The sequence below is a fragment of the Pseudorca crassidens genome, chromosome 11 (assembly GCF_039906515.1).
Source record: "Pseudorca crassidens isolate mPseCra1 chromosome 11, mPseCra1.hap1, whole genome shotgun sequence".
Lineage (NCBI taxonomy): Eukaryota > Metazoa > Chordata > Mammalia > Artiodactyla > Delphinidae > Pseudorca > Pseudorca crassidens.
Window position 1 is genome coordinate 77,367,971 of NC_090306.1, and position 25,889 is coordinate 77,393,859.

The window sequence follows — 25,889 nt, forward strand, 5'->3', positions numbered from 1 at the left end:
GCAAAATATCACCTAAACTTTGATATAGTTGGAAAAACAGGGACTTTGCAGTTAGATAAGCTTGGGTTTAAACCTCTACTTTGTACTTGTAAAATAACTGTCTGGCTTTCTTCATGCATGACGTTTTAGTGGGTTCCAAGCCCTGCTGAAATCCATTCACAGACTTTATAAGGATCCAGAGACTCCAGGTAAAGAATCTCTACTCTGAACAATGAAGGAGAAGTGGGAATAGAAACAAGGACAGCGTAAGTTATGAATTAAGATAAAGGTATGGAGATACGTGCTCTCTTTCATGATAAGGAGGTATTCAGTTCCTTAATTCTCTGACTCTTGAATGTTCAGGAGCAGCTCTTTTGTCAAGTGCAGTAAAGAGATTTATTATTCTTTTCACAGAATTGATCAGTAGGTTGTACTGGGACACCAAGCCAAGATTTATTGAATATCTAGTAACCTATCAAGCAATCAATCAATCAGCAAATATTGACTGATGAACCACTATGGAAGAAAATGTTAATACTAGGCCCTGTGGAGGATACTAATAAACAGAAAATATAAAGTGAAGGGCACGACCTCAAAGGACTTACATTGCAGTAAGGAGATAGGGCATAAGCTATATATATATATCTATATAAAATAACATTTTAGAGTTGTAGTACCATAGAACTTATAATGTACTATACAATTATAACTCCTGGCCAAAGTAAAGTATGATGTAATTAAAAATAATTGTCTTAGCAAGTCAGAAGAGGAACAGGGGAGAGATCACCTTACGTATAGGTGGTTAGCTAAGTGTTTATGCAAAACAAGTTACAGTTTGAGCTGAATCCTGAAGGATAAAAAGAGTGTGAAAGAAGAGGGACAGCTTTTTTAGGCTGGCAGAACAGCACTATCAAAACCTTGGCAATGAGAAAGCAAGAGATAATAAATAAATAAATTTGGCTTAAAAGGACACTTTTCAAAGAAGCTGTGAGCTCTTTTCTCATTCTTGAACATTCAACAACTACAGTGGTATCTGACATGTGGATATCACACAATAAATAAATGTTCCATGTTTATGATAATAACTAGAGACAAGGAAAGAAATGAGGGTAGAGTATGACTGTGGAAGGACTTGAAAGTCTCCCATGGGGCACTTATTTACTCATTCATTTGTTCAGCAAATATTCATTTGATGATTAATATGTGCCAGTTCCCGTGCTAGCATCTGGATGTCATCAAAGGCACTTGAATGAGGTAATAACATGATACAATTTTATTTTAACAAATCAAATCTAGCAAGTATATGCAGGGTGGTGAAACTGGAATCAAGGAAATTAGGAGGCTATTGCTTTAGTCTTGAAGTATTAATACCTTAGTAACAAGAAGGTGATCATGGCCAAAAATTGGGCCACTGCTCAGGAAGCTGATGTGATATATTAAAGATAAATGTTTAGCGCACCTATTCTGTGCCAGGCACTGTGGTGTGTTCTTGAAATTCATTATCTCAATTAAGACTCATGTTAACCATATCAGTTATGCACTATCATAATTAATTTTCGTAATCAATTTTAAAAGCCTGGAACTAAGGCTTGAAGAAGCTCTGTACCCCACCCACTGGTCTCTTTACCACTCCAACCAGCTGCTTTTGTCACGTAAGCAATGGCAGGAAAATAGTTAACTTCTTTGCTTGCATCTCTATCTCCAAGGAGAACATTGTTTAAATGGAAAAGAGCAGCAAACAGAGATGATTAATTAAAGCTCTTGATGTCTGCAAAAGTCATAAGAAATTAACTATTTTATGTGAGTTCAACTTTTAAGGCACTAAAATAATCAGTCATCTTTTTTTTTTTTATTTTTTTGCGGTACACGGGCCTCTCACTGTTGTGGCCTCTCCCGTTGCGGAGCACAGGCTCCGGACACGCAGGCCCAGCGGCCATGGCTCACGGGCCCAGCCGCTCCGCGGCATGTGGGATCCTCCCGGACCGGGGCACAAACCCGTGTCCCCTGCATCGGTAGGCGGACTCTCAACCACTGCGCCACAATGGAAGCCAATCAGTCATCTTGATAGTGACTCTAGTGTGAGTAATTATGGAGAAATCATGCAATCTAAATTATGGAATAAAAAAAGAAATGAAGGATTTACATAGAAGCTTTCTCTGTGAATTCTCACATGGGAAAAGCCCTTGGGTTGCATGAAGGCTTGCTTCCCACCTTGAGTGATGGAAGAAATGTTGACATTTAACAGACAAGACCACCTTTGGAGATGTGCCTATCGAAAGTGAGTGGAAACTACAAAAGAAAGAGATAAAAGTCAGACGTTATCTGAAAGACCACCTCCTAGCCATGCTCCTGCCTGTTTACTTATTAGTTAACTAGTGCCGCCGGAAATGAAACCTGCTACCACAAACCCACCAAAGTTTGGCAATGCTATACTTCCTTCTCAAATGAAGAAAAACATTCTGTGTGAAGATGAAAGTTGAAGCCAAGCAGATGAGATAGACCACAATAATGTGCAATGCCTGCATTGTGAGTTGAGCACACACACCCTGAGGCCAGAACGCTCAGGTTTGATTCTTGGCTCTGCCGCTGATTATGTGTGTGACCTCAGGCAGTTTCCCCATTAACGATCACACCTTATTACACAGAAGGATAAAATGAGTCTGTATTTGCAAAGGGTTTAGAACAGAACCTGTCCTATAGGATAACCTATGTAAGTTTATGTCAAGTAACGCAAGTTTCAGAACAAATTGAGAATTTTAAGAGATTATTTGCTTCTCTGCCTTGCCTTTTATTCATACTCTCACCTGAAAGTTATGTCCTGTTTAGTTTGGAGCATGCAAATGCAGGTCATGTCTGTGCAGTGTACTTACTGCAGGGCACCTATTTGATCTGTAAATATTCTCCTTTCAGTTTACCCTGTATCTTAGGAAAAAATAAATGCTCTACCACAGAATACAGTCCTCCAGAATTTAAGTAGGCAAATGAATGAAAAGTTGGATTCTAATGTCTGTACTGTAAAATAATGGCTTTGTTTAGGAAATTTTTCTGAGATAGTTATAGCCCCCTGAGAATTATTTGACTTGATTCAAGTTGTCCCTTCAATAGCAGTAATTCATCCCTTGTAGTTTTTTCTTGTTTAAGTTATTTCTTTAATAATTCATGAGATGAAAGTTTTGATGCAGATAGATATTAATATGACAACAAAGTGAACCACGTTTTCCCATTTAAATCACATGAGTGTTTTTATTTTTGGAAACAAGCCTCTATTTTGAATAAAACCATTTTAACTTCTTGAAGAAATATTACTGTTTAGAAATAATTTATGTGCCCATTTTTTTGTAGAATGATGTCTGAGCACATTATTTATAAAAGCATTAAATCACCAATGTGTGAGCTTACTTTATAATTATGAGTCTCTGGGGAAAAAACAGAAAATGGAGGCCTGATCACTATGGTGCTTCAGGTTTAAATTCTCTTTGGGGCTTTCTTCATCAAAAGGTTGGCTTCTCATGAAACACCTTCATTCCTTGAGGCCAGTTTCAATAATTTCTCTGGCATTCCTCATGGTCTGAGACAATACAAAATCCAACTAGAAATTAAGTATTTAATTCTTCCCATAGGCCAAGAATCATACAAGTTGGTGCTATCAAGACAGCTCTTAAAGATTTGTTGCCTTCTGAATGATAAGAACATTATGTGCTTGTCTGAGAAGAGTAAAACCACGTAGTGAAAGCTGCTGAGAGATGACAGGAAATACGAGGAAGATTTTTTTTGTTTTTAATCCATGTAGTTGCAAACCCCAGTGATTGCTAGCTGGCAATTAAAATGTAATGGCACCAACATTACATTAACAAGTACTTAATGATGCCATTGCAAATCTGGTGGTGTCAAGGGCTTTTTTTGGTATGTTTTCATTGTAGTAAAACTATACATAACATATATTTTATCATTTTACATTTTGTGTTCAATTTAGTGTCATTAAGTACATTTACAACGTTGTGCAACCATCACTACTATCCATTTCCAGAACTTTTTCATCATCTCAAACAGAAACTCTGTACCCATTTAACAACTCCACATTTCCTTCTCCCCTCAGTCCTCAGTGACCTCTACTTTGCTCTCTCCATGAATTTGCCTATTCTAGATACCTCACATAAAGTGAAATCATACAATAAAATTTTAATTTAGGGAAAAAAAATAAGCTTTCCTTTCTTTTTTTTTAGTTTTTTTTTTTAAAAAAGAATGTATTTAAGTGGAGGGAGAGTGGAATGCAAAGAAACTATCAGGGACAATGAAAGAGCTGGAACCATGTTGCTCTAAGGGAAGGGTTTCTTCCAGGAGGAAAACCCTGGCCTCAGTCATTAAACCTGATAGATGGGCCTGGGAGCTCACTCACTCTGTTTATGTCAAAGATGTAATTTGAAGGCACCTAACATTCTTTATTAAAATCAGCACCAAACAAAAATGTAACAATTAAGATATATTAATTTTCTGTAGAAAATAATTCACCAAGGAAACTTTCTTATCACCAAATGTTTGTTTATAAACATTAAGAATATAATTTTCAGGCCAGCTAATGCATTTGGAATGAGGGTATTGACACTCCTTACTGGTAGGCATTTATTTTCAGTTCTTTGCTCAGTGCTGGTAACTGAGCTATAGTAAGTATGTGTGTCTTGTCACAGCAGTTCTGTGAAATAAGGAATAAAAGGTATGTTTTGTGACTATAAAATACACTTAAACTAACGTGGCATAGCCAAATAAAACCTTTAATCTTGGTCTTACGAGAAATACTTTCTGAACCAACTATTTTTATGAAAGTACTAAAGAAAATATTTTCCTGAAAGAATAGCATTTATTTCTATAAAGTGCTTTTAATATTTCTTTTAAAAATATTGAGTATGTTAAAATTAAAAATAAACTTCTTAAATGTTTAATTCCAAACAACAGAAATAATTTAAGCACCGTGCAAAGATTTTTAGAAAAAGATATCAGTACCAGAAAAAAGCTACCCTGGGAGAAGTGAAGTTACTTTCATCCATAATTTAAAAATCAAAATTCAGTTCCCTCCAAATTTAATTTATACTAAGGCATCCTAGATGTGGGTGCCAGAATGAAAGTTCCATCAAAGTGGGGATATTTGCCCTTTGTTTCACTGCTATATTTTTTGTGCTTAAACAAGCATGGCACATGGTTGGCCAACGTAAATAGTTGTTGAGCACTAGCCCTCTAGGGTCTGAGTTTCCCCAACCTCAGGGCATACAACATTCAATTCTTCCATGTTACAACCCTTAAACACCTAGAAGAATCTGTCTTCACTGGTAAAGACCTCTTAGATAGGCACAGGATCAAGTCCAAGTTCCTCCTTCAGACTGGTAATTTTGGAGATAGTCCTTCCAGCTTTCCCTGCCACATTCCCGAGTTCAGACTTCACCATCCCTAATTGCTCTTCAAAGCACCACAAATGATCCCCAGGTACCCACACATAGAATTGCAAAACCTCATCTGTCTAAACTTCCTCATGTGCCTCTTTACTTCCATTTCCGTATCCCAAGTTTTTTTCACCCTGCATCCTTTCACTCACAACTGTCATTTCCCCCATAACTCAGTGATCTTCAAAATTCGTTAAGTTGATTACCAACATCATAACTTTTTATCTTCTCTGTCTTACCTAATGATTATTAGTTTTACTTCATAATTATTTACTTAATGACTATTATTCTAAATAAAGTCTGAAAAACCATATCTCTATATAGTAGTTATATTTCCTATTATATGTTTAAATAAATAATTATAATAATAAAACTATTTACCAATGAACCCCCTAAAATTGTATTGCCTACTATCAATGAGAGAGGTTTTACTTTTTGGAAAATATTTAATAATCCTTAACCCAATGCTCTTAAAATCAAATTCCAATCTTTTATATTTGACAATGTTAATAATGATTAATCCATAACAGATATCAGGCATGTAGATATTTGAGGGCTTCCTATATGATGCCCCTTTATTTTGCTGGGGTCAGGTCAGAAACTTATCCCTAGTTCTCCATGTCTGTGAGGTCATTCAAACCTCTTTCCCAAGTGTCACAGAGATTCCCAATAACAGCAATCTAAAGGCTACACTACTCTTATTTTCTTTGTGTTAAATCTACTCTGTATGGATCCTGGGCTGGTTACCCATAATGTTTTGCTGGGTGAAGTTACCTGGAACAACAGTATCTAGACCAAATTTCACAGACTTTCTAACACCCTATCAATCCAGCATTAGATCTTCCCTAATAGATTCCCTTATTACTCCCTTATCCTATTTCCAGACTTGCCCCTCAATATTTTCTTTGACAGTTAAGACTCTTACATATACTCAGAGATGCCTTAGGTCAGGTTCATCAGAAAGTAGATCCTGAGACAAAGTTTTCTTGCAGGAGGTTGATTGATAAAAGCTCTCAGAAACAACCCTGGTAAGGGAGAGGGAAGCAGGGGTTAGACAGTAGGAGAAGTTGAACTGTGTTGAGGTCACAGCTAACAACCTTGGTGAATCCGGTGGAAAGCTCTGAAGCTGAGTGGACTTTAGACTTGATTCGAATTCAGCAAGACAGCTGAACTCCTATACCCCAACATCAGCCAGATACAGTGTGTGAGTCGCCTCTGAGAAGGGACTTAACCTTGTGCAATGTAGCTCCCTTCACCAAGGGACCATGATGTGAACTGTCAGATGACAAATTTTCTGGCAGCTAGAGAAATAATTGCCTCAATACTGAAGAGGAGATCTGAGCAATGACCCACATCCACCACAAGAACTTCCTATCCTATAGTATAGGAAAACACAAACCAAATTTTTATATGAATCAAGTTCACGGTAATTTCCATTATTTTGAAAATGCCTTTGTAATTGTTTATCTCACTGAACTATGAGTTGGTTGAAGGTCAGGGCCAAGACTTTTCCACTTTTAATTCCTGACATCTGGCACAATAGGTATATAGTTGCTCAAAGATTGTTAAAACATTGAAACTAAAAAACTGGACATTTGACACAAGTCCATAAGCAAGCAAATTACAACAGATTAATAATACAGTTGACCCTTGAAAAACGCTGGTGTTACTGGACCCTCCACATACTTGGATCCTCTGTACACACAGTCCTTTTACATCTGTGGATTCAATGAACCACAGAGAGTGTGGTTCTGTAATATGTATTTATTGAAAAAAAATCCATGTATAAGCGGACCCTCCAAATTCAAACCTGTGTTGTTCAAGGGACAACTGTATATAAAAATCACAAATTTAGCTAACAGACTTATACATGACTTTATATATTATAGCATTTTGTTATAAAAGTATGATGAATTGTAATCTAATCCCGGGGTTTCAAACACACTAGCACTTGAGGGTTGAGGAAAGAAATGGCTGATTCTTCCCCAAACCTCCTCTGCAACTAGAACAATACTGACATTTTATGTCCACATCACCCCATCCCTGAAAAGAAGTCCATAAAAAGCTAATAGTTCTCAACAGTTATTTCATACAATATCTATGAAGAAGACACAGTGTTTTAGTCTGTGGAGGCTGCTATAACGAAATATCAAGAGACTTATAAACCACAGATATTTATTTTTCACTGTTCTGGTGGCTGGGATGTCCAGCATCAAGGTTCCAGAGATCCTGTATTTGGTGAGAGGGTGCTTCCTGGTTCATAGAGAGTTGTGTGTTTGCTATAACCTACATGGCAGAAGGGGCAAGAGATCTTCTCTGGGGCCTCTTTTATAAGAGCTCTAATCCCAATCATGAGGGCTTCACCCTCAAGACCTAATCACCTCTCAGAGGCCCCACCTCCTAACACCATCACATTGGGGATTAGATTTCAATATATGAATTTCGAGGGGCTGTAAACATTGAGTCTATAATATACTACTTTACTACAATTTCTCATATTTACAACCAGCTCTAAAGTAAAATAATTACAAGAATATACAAATTAGATATATGGTGTCATTTTTTAAAAATTTGGCTATTCATAAGATTCAAAAACAGTTTTTAAAAATTTTGTCTATTTTCCTAAGATAGCCTCCTAAGTTGAGGCTACGGATTTTAGAGCTTTCTTCTTTTGTAATACATGCACTTAATGCTATAAATTTCTTCCTACCACTGCTTTTTTACTGCATTCCACAAATTTGATAAGCTGTCTTTACATTTTCATTCACTTCAAGTATTTTCAAAAAATTCTCTTCAAACATTTGTCTTCTTTTACCTAAAAGTTATTTAAAAGTGTGTTGCCTAACTTCAAATATTTGGGAATTTGCCAGCTATCTTTCTGTTTGATTTGTATTATAATTCCTTTGGGTCTGAGAGCATACTAGGTGTGTTTTCTATTCTATTAAATTTGTAAAGGCACATTTTATATCCCAGAGTGTGGTCAATCTTGGTGAATGCTCTATGTGAGCTTGAGAAGGATGTTGTTGGCTGGAATAGTCCATAAATATCAATTAGTTCAAACTGATTAAATTTGGTTAAATATATCCTGATTTTCTGTCTGATGATCTATCAGTTGCTGAAAGAACAGTGTTGAAGGCTCCCACTATAGTAGTGAATTTGTCTGTTTCTCCCTTCAGTTTTTGCCTCATTTTTTTGGACACTCTATTGTTAGGGACACACATTTAAGAGAAATTAAAATTGACTCTTTTATCATTATGTAATGCCTATTTATCCATGATAAATTTCCTTGTTCTGAAGTATGCTTTGTTTGAAATTAATACAACTACTTCAGTTTTCATTTGATTATTGTTAGCATAATGTCCATTGCTCTATCCCTTTTAACCAATCTGAGATTTTTTTTTTAAAGTTGGTTTCCATCAGACAACATAAATTGAGTCTTGCTTTTTTATCTACTCTGACAATCTTTGAATTTTAATTGGTGCTTTGACTACTCACATTTAGAGTAATTCTTGATATAGTTGGATTAATATCTAACGTTTGTAACTTTGTTCTATTTGTTGAATTTGGGTTTTTTTTTCCCTTTTCTGCCTTGTCTGGCTGCTAAATGAACATCTTATATGATTCCCTTTTACTTCACGTCTTAGCACATAAATTAGTTTTTAATAATGTAGTGTTCGCCTTAGGTTTTCCAATATACATTTTTAATTAGTCTAATTGTTATTAAAATGATACTATATCACTTCACTTGTAGTGCAGGAGCCTTATAACAGAATATCCCCAATTCCTTCTTCCTCTCCCTGTGATATTGCTACCATTCATTATTTATCCACAGGCTATGCTCACACAGAATATTATTACTATTATTACTTTAAACAAAGTTATTGTTTATATCAAATAAGAATAAGAAAAATAGGGCTTCCCTGGTGGCGCAGTGGTTGGGAGTCCGCCTGACGATGCGGGAGATGTGGGTTCGTGCCCCAGTCCGGGAAGATCCCACATGCCGCGAAGCGGCTGGGCCCGTGAGCCATGGCTGCTGGGCCTGCGCGTCCGGAGCCTGTGCTCCGCAGCGGGAGAGGCCACAACAGTGAGGGGCCCGCGTGCCGCAAAAAAAAAAAAAAAAAAAGAATAAGAAAAATAATTTTTTTTAATCCTTATTTTTTTCTCTGACATTTCTCTTTCCTTTAAATAGATTCAAGTTTGTGGCTTATATCATCTTCCTTCTGCTTAAAGAAATCTTTTAACATATTTTGCATACAGGTATGCTGGTAATTAATTCCTTCAGTTTTTGTTTGTCTTAGAAAGTTTTTATTTCTCCTTCACTTTAGAGAGTAATCTTTCTCGATATAGAATTCTTGGCTAGTGCTTTTTATTTTTCTTTCAACACTTTGAAGATTTATCCTACCTTCTTTCTTGCATAATTTCTGACAAGAAGTCCACTGTATCTTTGTTTCTTTGTAGGTAAGGTGCATTTTTCCCCTCCCGGATTCTTTTAATTTTTTTTTTCTGTCTGTCTGTCTGTCTGTCTCTCTCACTCTCTTTATTTTGGAGGGAAAGGGTTTCTAAATACTATGTGTCCAGAAGTAGTGTTTTGGTATTTATTTTTGGTATTTATCCTACTTACTGTTCTCTGACTTTCCTGCATCTGTGGTTTGGTGTCTATCATAAAGTTTGGAAGCTTCTCAGCCATTATTACTTCAAATATTCCTTTCTTCTTCTAGTATTCCTTTTATGTGTATGTTATATCTTTTGACATTATTCCACAATTTTTGGATGTTCTGGGTTTTTTTTTTTTTTCCCCATTCTTTTTTCTCTTTGAATTTCATTTTGGGAGGTTGATATTGACCTATCTTCAAGCTCACTGACTCCTTCCTCAGATTTATCTAGTCTACTGATAAACAAATCACAGCATTCTTAGTATCTATTATAGGGTTTGGGATTTCTAGCATTTCTTTTGGATTCTTCCTCAGAGTCTCCATCTCTCTGCTTACTTTACCCAAGTGTTCTTGAGTGTTATCTACTTTTTCCATTAGAGCTCATAATGTTTTGTCAAAGTTTTTTAAAAATCCCCTGTGAAAATTTCAACATCTGTGTCACATTTGAGTCTGGTTCTAATGCTTACTTTGTCTCTAGACTATTTTTCCCTTACCTTGCATCATGCTTTGTAATTTTTTGTTGAAAGCCAGGCATGTGTATCAGGTAATGGGAACTGAGGTAAATAGGCCTTTAGTATGAGGACTTAATGCTAATTTGCTTAGGAATTGGAATGTATTTGTATTTGCTCTGGCTTTAGGTAACAAAAGTTTCAAATTCCTTTAGTGTCCTTGGTTTGTCTCCCCACTTAGCTTTTGGCTTCCCTAAGTACTCTTCCTCAGAAAAGGTTTGTACCTTGCAGCTCTTTCAGCTATAGTCCACTGTTACTGCACTAGAGCCTTATTGTGTGACAATAAGGAAAGGGGGAGGGAGAGCATTCTCTAATCTTATGATTAAATCTTATTCTTTTAGTGGGCCTATGAGTCTGGACTATGGCCTTCACAACTATTTCTCTCCTGGTGTACCTTCCCACCGCCCCATCCCCACCTTGTTTTGGTAAAACAGGAAGTTTAGAGGAGCTGGATAAGGATCAGCTGGGATAAGTCTCTGGTAAAGTCCTTTCCCCAGGATAGTAGATCTTTGTTACAGAGAGTACTCCGGGTGTGTTACACAATGATTATACAGCTCCTCCCCATTCCGGAGCTCTGAGGGGATCTTCCTCGGGTCTTCAGTTGAAACCTGGTAGAGTTTCTAGAGGTAAAACCCATAAGTTTGGGGTTCCCCTAAGACCTCAGAAACTAAGAGTTTCTCATTTTCATGCTAAACCACAAAATTATCATTTAAGTGTTTCTACCAGTTTATGGCTACCTTGGCTTCTGCTCCAGTTAGCAGATTCCAACTATGAGTCTCTGAATTCAACTGTCTAGCCAGTACAGTGTTTTGCCCTGAAACCGCCATTTTCTGATGAGTTCAAGAAAAGTCATTGATATTTGTGGTTTCTCGGTTTTTTGTTTTCGTTTTGTTTATAAATTGTAGCAGCAGTTACTTCCAAGCTCTTCACATATTATTGCTGCAATTGGAAATGTCTTAGTTCTTTTAGGTCAGTGACATTTGTCTTTCTAGCTTCTAAAATTCTATTGCTGTAATCGTTTTTTTTTTTTTTTTTTGCGGTACGCGTACCTCTCACTGTTGTGGCCTCTCCCGTTGCGGAGCACAGGCTCCGGACGCGCAGGCTCAGCAGCCATGGCTCACAGCCGCTCCGCGGCTTGTGGGATCTTCCCGGACCGGGGCACGAACCCGTGTCCCCTGCATCGGCAGGCAGACTCTCAACTTCTGCGCCACCAGGGAAGCCCTGTAATCTTATTTTTTCTTTTCATTGTCCTTTTTGATGTTAAGACCTTTTTTTGACATTTTTACGGGATTTGGTGAAGAAGTAGAGGTTAATACATTTGTTCAATTTCCCACACAATTAGTTAAACTTTACCATTGTATTCCCTCAGAACTCCATGAGACATAGTTTCCTCAGCTAGGTCAATATCTATATTGGCTCCTAGAATCATTATTTTGTTCACTTTTATATCTTCAAGGCCAAAACAGTACTTGGTAAGTAATAGGTACCTCAAAAATATGTGCTAAGTAAATGGGTAGATGAATGAATGACTGAATGAACGAATGGTCACTTAAATTACTGGAGTTGTAGGTATGCCGAGAAGGGCCTTCTCTTCAAACCACCTCATCATTGGTCTGCTTAGGCTGGAAGTTCCTTTGGAGTTTCATAGATGTCAGTTTGTAAGCATTTTCTTCTTTCTGGAGTTGTGTGTTAATGTTGAATGACTCTGGGAGAAATGACAGAGAAGCCAATATCACCTAACATTATGGTAGAAAATTTGCATGAACCTAAACAAAATTGTTTGAAGACTGTCAAAACTGGCAGAACTCACATATTTGTGTTGGTAAGATACTCTTCTTTGTAATACCTTGAGAGGAAAATAAAATATCTTTAATATTAATTCTTTTTCCTTATCACAATTATATCTGCATATTTTTTTAAATGCTGAATTATTACTTTTTTTAAAAATTTATTTATTTTATTTTATTTACTTTTGGCTGTGTTGGGTCTTTGTTGCTGTGCGTGGGCTTTCTCTAGTTGCGTCGAGCAGAGGCTACTCTTTGTTGCGGTGCGCAGGCTTCTCATTGAGGTGGCTTCTCTTGTTGCGGAGCACAAGCTCTAGATGCACGGGCTTCAGTTGTTGTGGCTCGCGGGCTCAGTAGATGTGGCGCATGGGCTTAGTTGCTCCACGGCATGTAGGATCTTCCTGGACCAGGGCTCGAACCCATGTCCCCTGCATTGGCAGGTGGATTCTTAACCACTGTGCCACCAGAGAAGCCCCTGAATTATTACTTTTACTGAAGAATTTCCATGTATCATTTGTTAGTCTAATGCCTGGCACATAGGTAGTTTTTAATAAATAATAATTTCTAATTGATCAAACAAATTGAATGAATTCATTCACACATTGGGTTGAGGGATGTGTGTTTATTATAGAATTCTGCTCTAGAGTAGAAGTTAACAAATGTTTTCTAGGTAAAGGGCCAGGTATTAAATATTTTTGGTTTGTGAGCCATAAATCCCTGTTATAACTATTTAGCTCTGACACTGTAGAGCAAAATCAGCTATAGACATACGTAAATGAATAGGCATGACTGCGTGCAAATAAAACCTTTTTTACAAAACTAGGAAGTGGGCTGGATTTGAGCCATGCACCCTGGCTTGGCAAACCCTACACTAGAGTCCAGGCACTTGACCTGTACTCTGTAATTTTTTATTCCTCTTTCTACTGAACATTCCCTTTGGTATGTACCATAGGCCCCTCAATCTCAGCATGTTGAAAACTGAGTTTATCATTATTCACCGACTTAAGTGTTCCCTGTGTATTTTCTACCTCAGGAAATGCCAAAACCTTCTCCCCAACTAATCAACAGTCTAAGATTGCCTATCTCCACTTCACTTAGTTGTTCCGGGGTTTTATCTTGTTCCTTCATCTGGAACATATTCCTTTGCTGTCTCGTTTTGTTTAATAGGGACCAATATCCCTTTCATTTTATAGGATAACATTTTAAAAAGTAACATACATGAAAAGAGGATTTGAAATCAGTTGTGTTTTTAAAGACATGTTATCATGGTTTCTTTTAAATTCCATCAGTGTATTTCTACAACAGTGCATATCTATGACTATATCTCTACTTGGAAATAGTATTAAAAGTCAAAATTCAAAAAGTTGTAAATATCAAATTTAGAGCCAAATGGTCCTACTATATACCTTAACCCCATGATGAGTTTTGATTTTTATGTATGAAAACATAAAGAGAGGGAATATATTTATTTATGCACATGTAAAATTCTTATTTTTGAAATTTTTACAAGTTTTCATTGAGGGAATGTAAAAATTGATGGGTTAAGATATTTTATACTACTGTTTTGAGCATAATATATATATTATTTAAACTGTTAACTCAAGATTTCCATATTTCTTACCAATCAGTTGTCTCTTTTTTCTCTTGTTGCTTTATTTTGTAAGTAATTATTGACCAAACCTGGTTGTTCTCTAAAAGAAATTCATTTCCCCATAATGTTTGTGTGGACTCTGGGACTATGAATCATGGAGACACATAATTTATGTATTTGTAGGGATACATTAATGCATATTTTTTACTTGAAATTACATTTAAACCCTGAATATAACAGTAAATATTACTCAGCTGCTTTTTTTAACATACAAAGTTTGTAAAGTAAGGCTTTTAAAGCATGCAATTCATGTTAAAAGACCTAAAACACCCATCAGCCTGATCTGGAGTGAGATGTCCCTGGAGTCAGGGGAACACCCATATACAAATTCCAGTTCTTCAGAAATAGCTATAAATCTGTGCAAACAACGTCTCTTATTTATTAATACCACCTTTATTTACACTGTATGTGTTTTTCCTGGAAGACTACTCAAAATTTTGCAAGTTAGTCTGTGAATGAATACGTAAGAAAATATTTATCACTAATCACATGCATTCACTCACTTCAAGGAATTTCCATTTCATAGAAGAGTGTGTTCCAGATGTGTTTTAGAAGTTGCTTCTCCTAGAGACATTGGTGGAGAAAGAGAACTCAGATCTTTAAATTGCCATTCCAGAACTCCACGTTTTGTCTGAGAGCAGAAGCAGTGGTCTTAGGGGGCAGAAGTCCTTTGAAATTCTTTTCAAATTTTAGCCTCCAGGCAGCAAGGAGAGGCAATGGTGGCCAGGGAAGGGTGAGTGAGCAAAAGAAAATGTGATCTCAGGATCCAGAATTCTGGGTCAATGCATGGCCAAACATCTTCCACAACCTGGTTTTTAAGAAGCAGTGAAAAAAATCGTGCACAGATGAACTTCTGTAAAGTTCTGGTGCATTACTGTAAATTGCTATGAAAAGACCAAGATTTATTAATATAATGTACAGCTTCCTAATGCTATCCCACCTGAAGCCCATGGCACTTTATGTCCTCTGGTTGTGTTGGTTCCTTTCCAGGTAGAACCCAAATCAAAGGTCCAATTTCAACTCAGTGGAATGAGCAGCTCTACTTCAAAAGGTCAACTTGTGTCCTAAAAATGACATAATTAACCTGAACTATTAGGTTCAGGTTAACCTAACCTGAACTATTAATAGCCATTTTTACTAGTTTCCAAAAAAGAACAAGTTCTTCTTACTTTTAGGTTTTTTTCACCAAAGGTTTTGGTTTAGTGCTAGATTAAAAGGTAAATTTAAGTGGACATGATACATTGTTTTGGAGTTCTTTTGCTTTGGAGTAATCTGTATTTTGGTAACCAGTTTTTACTGACAGAGCCACAGAATGACAATGTGGTTTAAAATTGCCTATGAAGCACAATGTGTTCATGAAAAAATGTTATAGAAATGCTCTGTCTTTGCCATTTTATTCAGTGTCCCCAAAAGCGGTCATGTCACTGAGGTGAGAGGGTTGACTCTTCCATACTCTTTTCACAAAAATCTCCTATATAGTATTTCTCAAAGTATATTAGTGGCAAATAACCCATTTACATCAAGATATCTTTCTTGCCACTCCTGCACAACTGGAATTCATGCCACCTCACCTTCTAACCCAGCCCTTATATCTCAGCCTGTGGTTCAGTCCTTCTCCAGTTAGGAACAGGGAGAGTGTGTTGTGGGGAAGAAAGGTTTGTATTAGTGCTCTATTGCTGCTGTAACAAATTACCACAAATTGAGTGGCTTGAAACAACACAAATTTATTATCTTACAGTTCTGGAGGTCAGAAATCTGAAATGGTCTCACTGGTCTAAAATGAAGATACCAGGGGGGCCACATTCCTTTCTGGAGACTCTAGGTTAGAATAGAAAAATCAGAACATTTGTGCTGTGCCTGGCATTGTGCTCAACTAGATGGAACTAAATGACTCTCAGTTTATAGGCACTGGGGAGTGCTTCTCTATTCATTTGGCTTCCTTCTATTTTTATTCCAGAACTGTGAGTGGCAGCAATTACTGGTAGGTGGGTTTGCCCTCAGTAGACCTCAAATTTTCCTTCAGTGGTCTATTCTAATGACTCAAGTGGGGTTGAGGGTGGATAAAAAGAACAGAGAGCGTTCCCAAATCTATTTGGCCTTTAACCTAAGCCACGTTTTCCAATATAGGTTTCACTGGCAATAAAGTTGACATATTCATCCTATCACTTTATCTGCTATATACAAGATGAATTTTATTTGTGACCCCCTAAAAATTCAGTATCCCTTCTATACAGTAGTTCTGGATTTACTCATATCACCAGTTTGGACTCAAACACAGATCTGACACCAAAGGTCTTATTCTTAACCATTAATCATCTTTGCCTACATGCTACAATTATTGATATTTTAAAGTTCAAATAATTTCATTAGCTATATCTCACACATAAAAGATGTTCAATAATTGTGAGATTTTCTCCCTCTGCTTTATGAGTAGAAGGAGAATCAAGTAAAGTAGAAATTTGTAAATATTGTATAAGGTAATTTTTACATTAATCAGCTCTCAACATCTAGGGCAAATAATTTTCAATCTAATGGTTGGTTTTTCATTCATTCATTGGTCTCTTCATTCATACATTCAATTAGTTTTTACTTTTTAGAGAAAAATATAAGGTAAAATGAGTAAGTCCAAATTTAGTTTTGAGCATAGCATTCATGTTTTTAAATGAACAATACAGGAGAATGAAATTCAACTGTTTCCCTGTAACTCTCAAAGCTAATATTTCTTTTTTTTCCTGATATAGAATAACATAACCAAAGAAGATGAACTGCCTGGAACTTATAATAAATAATACCAATTCAGCTGTGTAGCCATAATTTTTGCTTTTGTGACCCCAGCATGAATTCATCCTTGTATCTTCTGACAGTAACATAACCTTGGCATACCTCTAAGAGACAGTCTGAATATCACATCCCCTATAATAATTATAGGAAAGGTTGAGACAAATTTTTACTTGATTTTAAAAAAATTGTGGACAGGATACTCTCCAGTATTATTATGCTTCCATGGAAAAGCCAACTACTAACACTTACTAAACAACTAACAACAGATTTTCTCTGTTGCAGCTGGCGATAAGTTTTATAGATCAGTAGATATTTCTCAGGACATCAAATGCAGGATGAGATCAGTCTGTCTCTATGGGATTAGGCTGCAAAGCTATTGGTGCTTTTGAGGAAAAACAGTGACAGATGGTGTATCATTCACTTTTGTTGTTGGGCAGATTTATATAGGCATCGCGCTACCACGTAGCTAATGTTAAAAGCAGAATTTCCACTTGTGAAAATATACACTGTTGCTTTAGGAAGTATGAATACCTGCTCTATCATCTTATGCTCTAATAGTTAAGCAGAATGTGGAAGTTTTACCCTTTTGCAAATACAATTTGGAAAGCCAGATTTCATTTGATTTTCTCAACTACAAAATTTTCTAAGGCTCTTTTGATACTTGCTTGAGGGTGTGATGATTTGCAACATGTAAGATCAAGTATTAAATAAAACACTAAACTCTGAAGTCAGAAAATCAGAGCTTGAGTCCTGGTTCATTCATTTGAAATGCATGACCTTGGGGAGATTAGTCAACTTTTCTAATATTTATTTGTAAATAACATATATCAGCCTCAGACATTTATTATGAAATTTTATAGGCCATTTTCACTTCTAAATATAATATTTGGTATGTAGTAATACTTATTAGCTATTATTATTACCTTATGTTAGTTAGGGTTTGAGCAGAAACAACACATTCAAAGTATCGAATTGAAAAGACTTTATAATGAAGGACTTATACAGAGGCGTGTTCAGGCGGTAAAGAAAGTAGAGAGAATGGTTGATTATCCATAACAAGCAACAGTTGCAAACAATGACCAGCCTGTAAGAAAGAGGGAAGGGACTGGTATTATCAGAATGCAGGGAAATCTGTAGGCTTAGGAGGCTGGGATCCCTGAATAAATGTGGCAGCAGAAGCAGAGTCACACAGCCATTGACACAATCACAGCTGGTGGGGAGGGATGTGAGGCAAATCAATTCTCCACTGCCCTACAAATTACTCTCATATGTCAGACCCAGTGGAAGCCAGAGACTAAGGAAGCACCATAATGAGGTCCGTAGAGGTCAGCCCTCTGGGGCACAGGACAGGGTAGAGATGGTAAATAGAGTGTAGCCAGCATGGCATTAGATTTGACAGTCTCCTCCTGAGGTCCCACATCTTCTCCTGCGTGAATTGTGACAATCTGGGCCTGTTTGCCAAGCAAACACTTGCTCTGTCTCATCCAGGATACAGCTGTGGCCTCCTTGGAGGCTCCACTGCTCTGGACGCCAGTTACTCTCTCTCAGCCACATGGACTTCTTTCTTCAGATGCAAGGGTCTTGAGGTCACAAGTCCAGAGAACTTCCCTGTACTGGAAGCTGCCTCATCCTGGTCTCCTAATGGAAAACCATTGCCAAGGGCACTTTGATGTGAAGACAAAGTGTAGGCGTAGCAGTGTTATTCTATTGAGTCATTTCCAATATCGGTAACTCTGAGGAGCTAGACCACCACCACATTTTCCTCTCCCAAAGACACACTTTTTTTTTTTTTTTTTTTTTTTTTGCGGTATGCGGGCCTCTCACTGTTGTGGCCTCTCCCGTTGCGGAGCACAGGCTCCGGACGTGCAGGCCCAGTGGCCATGGCTCACAGGCCCAGCAGCTCCGCGGCATGTGGGATCTTCCCGGACCGGGGCACGGACCCGTGTCCCCTGCATCGGCAGGCGGACTCCCAACCACTGCGCCACCAGGGAAGCCCCAAAGACACACTTTTGAACACAAGTAGTATTTAATCTTTTTCTGAATAGAAGAAGGTAAATTTATTAAATAGTTGCCCTTTATATCAGTGCATTTAATTTTGGAACTCCTTTCATGTGAAATAGTTGGTACTTTTAAACTGTTTCACAACAGTATTTCAGGGGAATAAGATACTGGCTTGGTGTGTGATTAAACGGAAAACATGTTTTCATAATGTCTTTTCTCTATTGCTTTAAAGTAGCTAGATTGAGGTAAATTTCTGACTCCACCAGCTCAGAGAGCTCACTTAACCTCAGTGGGTGGCCATGCTTTCATCTTTGACATTAGGATGTGAATATTTGCCCTGCTCTAGGGTAGAAATCACATAACAGATATGAGAATCTTTATGTAAATTATGGTTTATTTGAGAAACAAATTCTTTTTTCTTTTCTCTCTCTCTGTCTCTGTCTCTTTCTCTTTCTCTCTCTCTCTTTTTTTCTGGCAACATGAACTCTGCTATCCTCTAACTCAGGGAAAGCCTAGGGTTTTGGTCAAGAGTTATATAATGACTAGCTCTGAGACTTTGAAGAAGTCCCATGACACTAGACAGATAATAGATACTTTAAAGATATATTATTTTAAAAGCCTATTGAATAAAATATATTTAATTTTACCTTTAATTCTCAACTTTGTACAAAGTTATTTAGCTATAATCATATTCAAATATTAATTCTTTTTTGAGATATAGTTGGTTTTGCAGTTCCTTGCTAAGTTAATAAAGAATAACATTGTTTCGTATAATTGATTGATAATGTTTAATTCAGTTATGATGTTAGTATAACTTTAAAAAGTGCTTGCCCTCATCATAGAAGAAGAATGATATAATATACCAGATGGAAATCCACTTACTCCTTAGGGGTCAGGAATGCAAATAAAATAACTATGTAATAATATGGTCCAGCTGCACTTTTGGATTTAGCAGAGGCCCTAGTCGTGATGTGACATCTGAAAGATTTTTCACAACATATTTTTCCAGATGAAATTTGTCATGTCCAGATACAGATTACAAAAATCTGCCAAATTACAAAAATCTACACAGATGCTAGATTTTAAAAAAGAAGGGACTTGGGCTTCCCTGGTGGCGCAGTGGTTGAGAGTCCGCCTGCCGATGCAGGACACACGTGTTCGTGCCCCGGTCCGGGAAGATCCCACATGCCGCGGAGCAGCTGGGCCCGTGAGCCATGGCCGCTGAGCCTGCGCTTCCGGAGCCTGTGCTCCACAACGAGAGAGGCCACAACAGTGAGAGGCCCGCGTACCGCAAAAAAAAAAAAAAAAAAAAAAAAAAAAAAGGGACTTAACACGAGTTAGGAATTGTTCGGTAACTACTCCTTCTCCTTCTCTCATCCCCAAAAATGCAATCCAACAACTCAAATACCGTTCAATAAATCTATAAAATAAGCAGGTTCTACCTTGCTCTGAGTTTATTTCTTTATATGAAACACATCAAAAGTCCCTGATAGAGGGTGTTTGTATATATCAGTGTGTTTGTGTGTGCATGTTTTTAAAATATGGACCATTATTGGAAATCCCAAAAAGCACATAGGAAATGTATACTTACATTTTCACTGCTGTTCAAAAGACCTCATGCTTTGGTCTGTATCCTTGACCCTTTCACAGTACACTCAGTTGGTGTAGTGAAGAATGTTATGAGCTGTAAGTCAAGTAAACAAGTCTTTATAAGTCAAGTAAAATCAGTCCAAATTCAGGTTCTCTCATTTTCATGCTTTGTGGCCATCGTGACAGTCATTAAACTTTCTGAGACTGAGGTTCTAAAATGAACAAAGTCATGCTTAAACTAGAGAATCTCCAGGTTCCCTCTAAATTCTGAAATGTATTGAAATTTATGCTTCTAATTTTAGAATTCAATTATCTGTAGCCTATGTTGCCCCCAAATGGCCTCTAAATAAATGTTTTATTTTATATTTTAATAGATTTTATTTTTTAGGGCAGTTTTAGTTTTTCAGAAAAAAAATGTTCAGAAAGTACAAGGAATGCCTGTACACTCTCTGCTCCCTTCTCACTGTTTCCCCTATTATTAACATCTTGCATTACTGTGGTACATTTGTTACAATTGATAAACCAATATATTCAGTACATTAACTGAATTCCATAGTTTGCATCAGGGTTCACCCTTATATGTTGTAGTTTTGACAAATGCATAATGTTATGTGTCCACCATTATAGTATCATACAGAATAGTTTCAACAACCCTAAAAGTGTCCTGTGCTCCACCTATTCATCTCCGTTTCCCTCCTCCTGAACTTGGGAAACCACTGATTTTTTTCTATCCTTATAGTTTTGCCTTTTCCATAATATCACATGGTTAGAATCATACAGTGTGTAGCTTTTTCAGGTTGGCTATTTTCTCTTAATAACATGCATTTAAAGTTCCTCCAAGTTTTTCTGTGGCTTGATAGTTTATTTTTATCACTGAATAATATTTATCGCATAATTGTATTATTATTTGTTTATCCATTATCCTATTGAAAGACATTTCGTTGCTTCCAATTTTTGGCAATTATGAATAAAGCAGCTATAAACATTCATGGGCAGGTTTTTGTGTGGACATAAAATTTTAACTCATTTGGGTAAATACCTAGGAGCATGATTGTTGGCTGTATTGTAAGACTATGTTTATCTTGTAAGAGACTGCCAAACTGTCTTACAAAGTGGTTGTATCATTTTGTATTCCCACCAACAAAGAATTAGTTTTTATAAACAAATTTTTTTACTTTAAGAAATACAATCTAAATAAAATCAGTCCAAATAGCTCCTGAGTATGAATATTTTAATAACTAAACATCAGTTAGCTTATACTTCATATAATAGGAATTCTTGTTTATACAAGATAAAAAATTTGATATATGTTTAATAGTATTGTTTTACAGACTTTGCCATCATTTAAACTATATATCTAAAATATTCCATATACATGAAAAAAATGTGTTTTTGTATAATATCCTTTAAGAACACTTTTAGCTACCTGTGATAATGTTCACTACATTTCATGTGTATTTATATTACTGTAAGTCAGGTATACAACTGATGAGTCTGAGGAATTTCTACAACACTTCTGAGCTAATCACAAGTCATGTTGGTTTTACTGAGTCTCAGTACTTGGCCTCTGGTTGATGCAGATGTTTTCTGGTGATCAGCTACGTCTTGGTGAGATCCAAGATTATAACATTTAGAAACCCACTGTATAAGAAATTAAATTTTCAGGCCTAAAATATAAGCTTTGGAGCATGAGACCCTTTCATAATATAACTCCTGATTTCCTCTCTACTTTCACTTATTTCCGCTGCTGGTCTTATCCAATGCTCCAGATATAAAGAAATATTTGACATGAAAATGCTTGCTTTAGTCCGCAAATTCTGGAAGCCAGTAATATACAGTGGGTTCAGATGTGGGTCCTAAAGCCAAAGTGTTGGTTCAATTCCCGTATCTGCAACTTCTTAGCTATTTGAAAATGGGTTGTCATTTAACTTTTATTAGCCTCAGTTTACTTCATTGAGTTGTTGTAAGAATTAGATGAGACAATATCTGCAAATATTTGAGCACAGCAGAGAGATAGCAGACCAGAAAGGTTAATGAGTACTATCATTAAGAGTGTTGGACTTGTTTCTTTCCACTGACTCTCCTTTTCTCTGCCTCACTTATTTATTAAAAGCATTCAGGGATCATCTCCAAGAAATCTGCCTTGGCAACCTGTCACTGTCGCTCACCAACAAGCTGAATGAGTTCTTCTTGCTAGATGGAGCATTCTCTTTCCCTTTATCCTAAAACTCATCACTCTATCTAATTTGTTACTTTTCTGTTTGTTACTAACATGTAAACCCCTTGAGGTCCCAGACTCTGTGTTACCCCATTGTTATCACCAGCACCGGGCACTTAGGAATCCTTTGGTTGAAGTAACGGAAAACTTGACTCAAAATCAGGCTTGAACAACAGAGGAACTTAATGGGCTACATAACTGATGACCAGAGGTATGTCCGAATTTAGGCGAGGTTTGATCAAATGTTCTTGACATCAAAAAAGACCCTTCGTTTCCATGCCTCCTTGCCACCATTCTCAGTGCTGTTTCAACCTAAGGCTGCTCTTTCTTGGGGTTACAGATGGCTGCCAGGGTCTGCTAGTGGCTACCAGTGACTCAATTACTGTCAGCAGACAGAGAGAACATTGGTCTGAGGAGTTCTCCTGGGAGAACACGAAAGCTTCTTTCTTTCTCAGAAGCCCTCGAAACATCTCTTCTTGTCACATTGACCTGAATTGGATCGTGTGCTCATCCCTGAAGGCCAACAGCATGGGTTGTGCCTATTGGCTTAGTCAGTTGGGTCATACCTAGGCTGGGTTTGGGCTATTTCCACCCCCCTTCCCTGCCCCCCGCCCCACACCCATTCACATGAGCTGCACAGAAAAAGAGGAAAATAAAATAAAATTAGCAGACTGTTACCAAGAAAAAGGAGGAACATATGTGATAGACACAATGACACCCTCCCTTTTCAAAAGCACAAAACTGGATCAGAAAATAATCTTGTGATCTTTAATGCTATGACATCTATGAAAGAAAGTGATATGCCTAAGTATGATTTCCACCATATACTTCTTTGAAATGAAATTCAAATTATGTGTATGGGAGCTAACCTCCAATATATACATTGTGAGTTGCATATACTGTTTGATATGAGCTTCATGAAAATAGGGTCCTGATTTATTTGGTTTACTACTAAATCCCCCAGTCATAGAATAGTACCTGACACATAGTAGACATATAATAAATATTTGTTTAATTAGTTCATTCAATTAATTAATATTTCTAATGTTTGAGGTTTACCAATAGAAAGACCAAAAATGCACATGCTGGAGTAAAACAAATCACATTTTTTCTGCCTAGATTATTAAAGTGCCCAAATCTCTTCATTAATGACTAATTTACATGGCATTGGAAAAAAAGGAGCAAATAAAAACAATGTGCTCTGAAGAACTTGTTCAACTCATGTGAGCAGCTGCATCATAAGGTGACTGATGAAAAAATTCAAGGCAGTGAGGCAGGGACTCAAGATCTGTATGCTAGGGGAGAGCAGGGTTAACCCATTCCAGGTTATTCTCAGTACAGCAATCTTGAGTGAGGAGTTAAAATCTAATTCACAACATACAACTTCTCTTTACAAAACTGTACAGTGGCTCTGCATTTCCATTTTAAAAAATCAGCCAAAAATTTTAAAAGCCTATGAGACTTCAGAAACAACCCCTCTCCCCTGGTCACCGCTCTAACTTAGATTAATCTTGTGATACTCTCTCCCTCACTCACTCCCCTCCCACTATTGTTAATACTTTGCTGTTGCTCAAATAATCCAGGTAGTGTTTCGCCTTAAAGCCTTGGCACCAGTAATTCCCTTTGCATGAAAAACTCTTCCCTTACATTGTACGAGTCCGCTCAGTTATCTCTCTAAGATAGCTAATATGGTACCCTATTTAACACTGTACCCTGTTCCTCCCTTATACCTTGACACCAAAACCCTATATCATGCTCTACCTTTATTATTTCCATAGTACGTTTTACCTTCTCACATGCAATGTAATGTATTCTTATCATTATTATTCATTTTTTATCTCCATCATCAGAATGTAAACTCCATGAAAGTAGAGATTATTATTTTGTTCACTGATTGATTCTGAGGCATAGAATAAGACTTGGCACATAATATAGCTCAATACATATTTAGTAAATAAATGATTGAATAAGCTTCTACTGTATTAACCATATATTCAAGTCAGTAGTTCAGGCTTATACTATACAGAACAGTAACCCAAAAGGGCAAATTGATTGTCTGTCTTTATTTTCCAATATGCTGACTATTATTTATCTAGGCCTTCTCCATGTTAGAAAATATTCTTGCCAAACAAAATGTACTTTGAGCATATTTAATACTCTAAATTTTTTCTGTGTTTTAATAAAACCCAACTCTCAAATGAAACTAAATAATGGTATACTAGACATAACAGTGACTAGTTTACAGCCAATTTTGGGTTTCTGAGCATTTGCCCAAGGTCCAAGTATGTAACAAAATTTTGAGCAGAAACTCAAAGTTATAAATATATACTTTATTGATTTATTGTGTGACCCATTATGGTTGAAATTTGAGTTTTTCCAGCAGGACACTGCTAGGTATAAGGATTGTACATTTTTCACAAAGTGGCACATATCTTTATCTGGAGAACAGAAATTTCTAAAAAATTTTATGATTCTACTTTTAAGCTTTTTTAAAAGAGCTAGCCAATAAATAATCTCTATTTTAGTGAAATCTTAATTGTACAGAAACAAACACATACATAAGAGAGATAAGTTCTTCTCGGTATTTTTTTTTCCTGATTGGAGTCTTTCTTTCTAAACATTATTAATTTATACTAGTGACATCCTCTTACTTGGAAATTAGTCAGCAGTTATTATGGATGTGATTGTCTCAGTTCATTTGGACTGCTATAACACAAATACCATAAACTGGGTGGCTTATGTATATTTATTTCTCACAATCTGGAGACAGGAAAATTCAAGATCATGGCACCTGAATATTCAGTGTCTGGTGAGAGCCTGCTTTCTCATTGACAGCTGTCTTCTCCTTGTAACCTCACATGAAGGAAAGGGTGAGGGATCTCTGTGGGACCTCTTTCATAAGGGCACTAATCTTATTCACGAGGGCTCCACCCTCATGACCAATCAATCACCTCCTAAAGGACTCACCTTCTAATACCATCTCTTTGGGGGTTAGAATGTTAACGTTAACTTTGAAGTGACACAAACATTCAATCTATAGCAGTGATTATTTGGCACTTTTTTTTTTCTTAATTGAGCTGATAATAGAACAATTTAATGCAGTGATTATTTGGCATTATTTTGTTCTGCAGAGCTTCATTCCTTGAAGATGTTAGTGTTTTTGTTTTTCTCTTTCAGAATTCTTGCTTCATTTATATCTGTTTACCATGTATTGTGAAAGAATAATGGTTGCAAGGTCAAATGTTATAACTTCAAACTGCTTAAATAGCTTGATTTTCTTTAGACCGGGCCA

General features: G+C 36.8%; 1 long non-coding RNA gene across 1 annotated transcript in view; it reads right to left on the minus strand.

The window, feature by feature from the left end:
- Positions 1-25,889, minus strand: part of LOC137202981 (uncharacterized) — a 162,218-nt gene that overhangs the window by 1,754 nt on the left and 134,575 nt on the right. The window contains exon 4 of the long non-coding RNA XR_010932825.1: positions 20,381-20,473. This is a non-coding gene — a long non-coding RNA (uncharacterized lncRNA). The remainder of the gene's footprint in view (positions 1-20,380; positions 20,474-25,889) is intronic.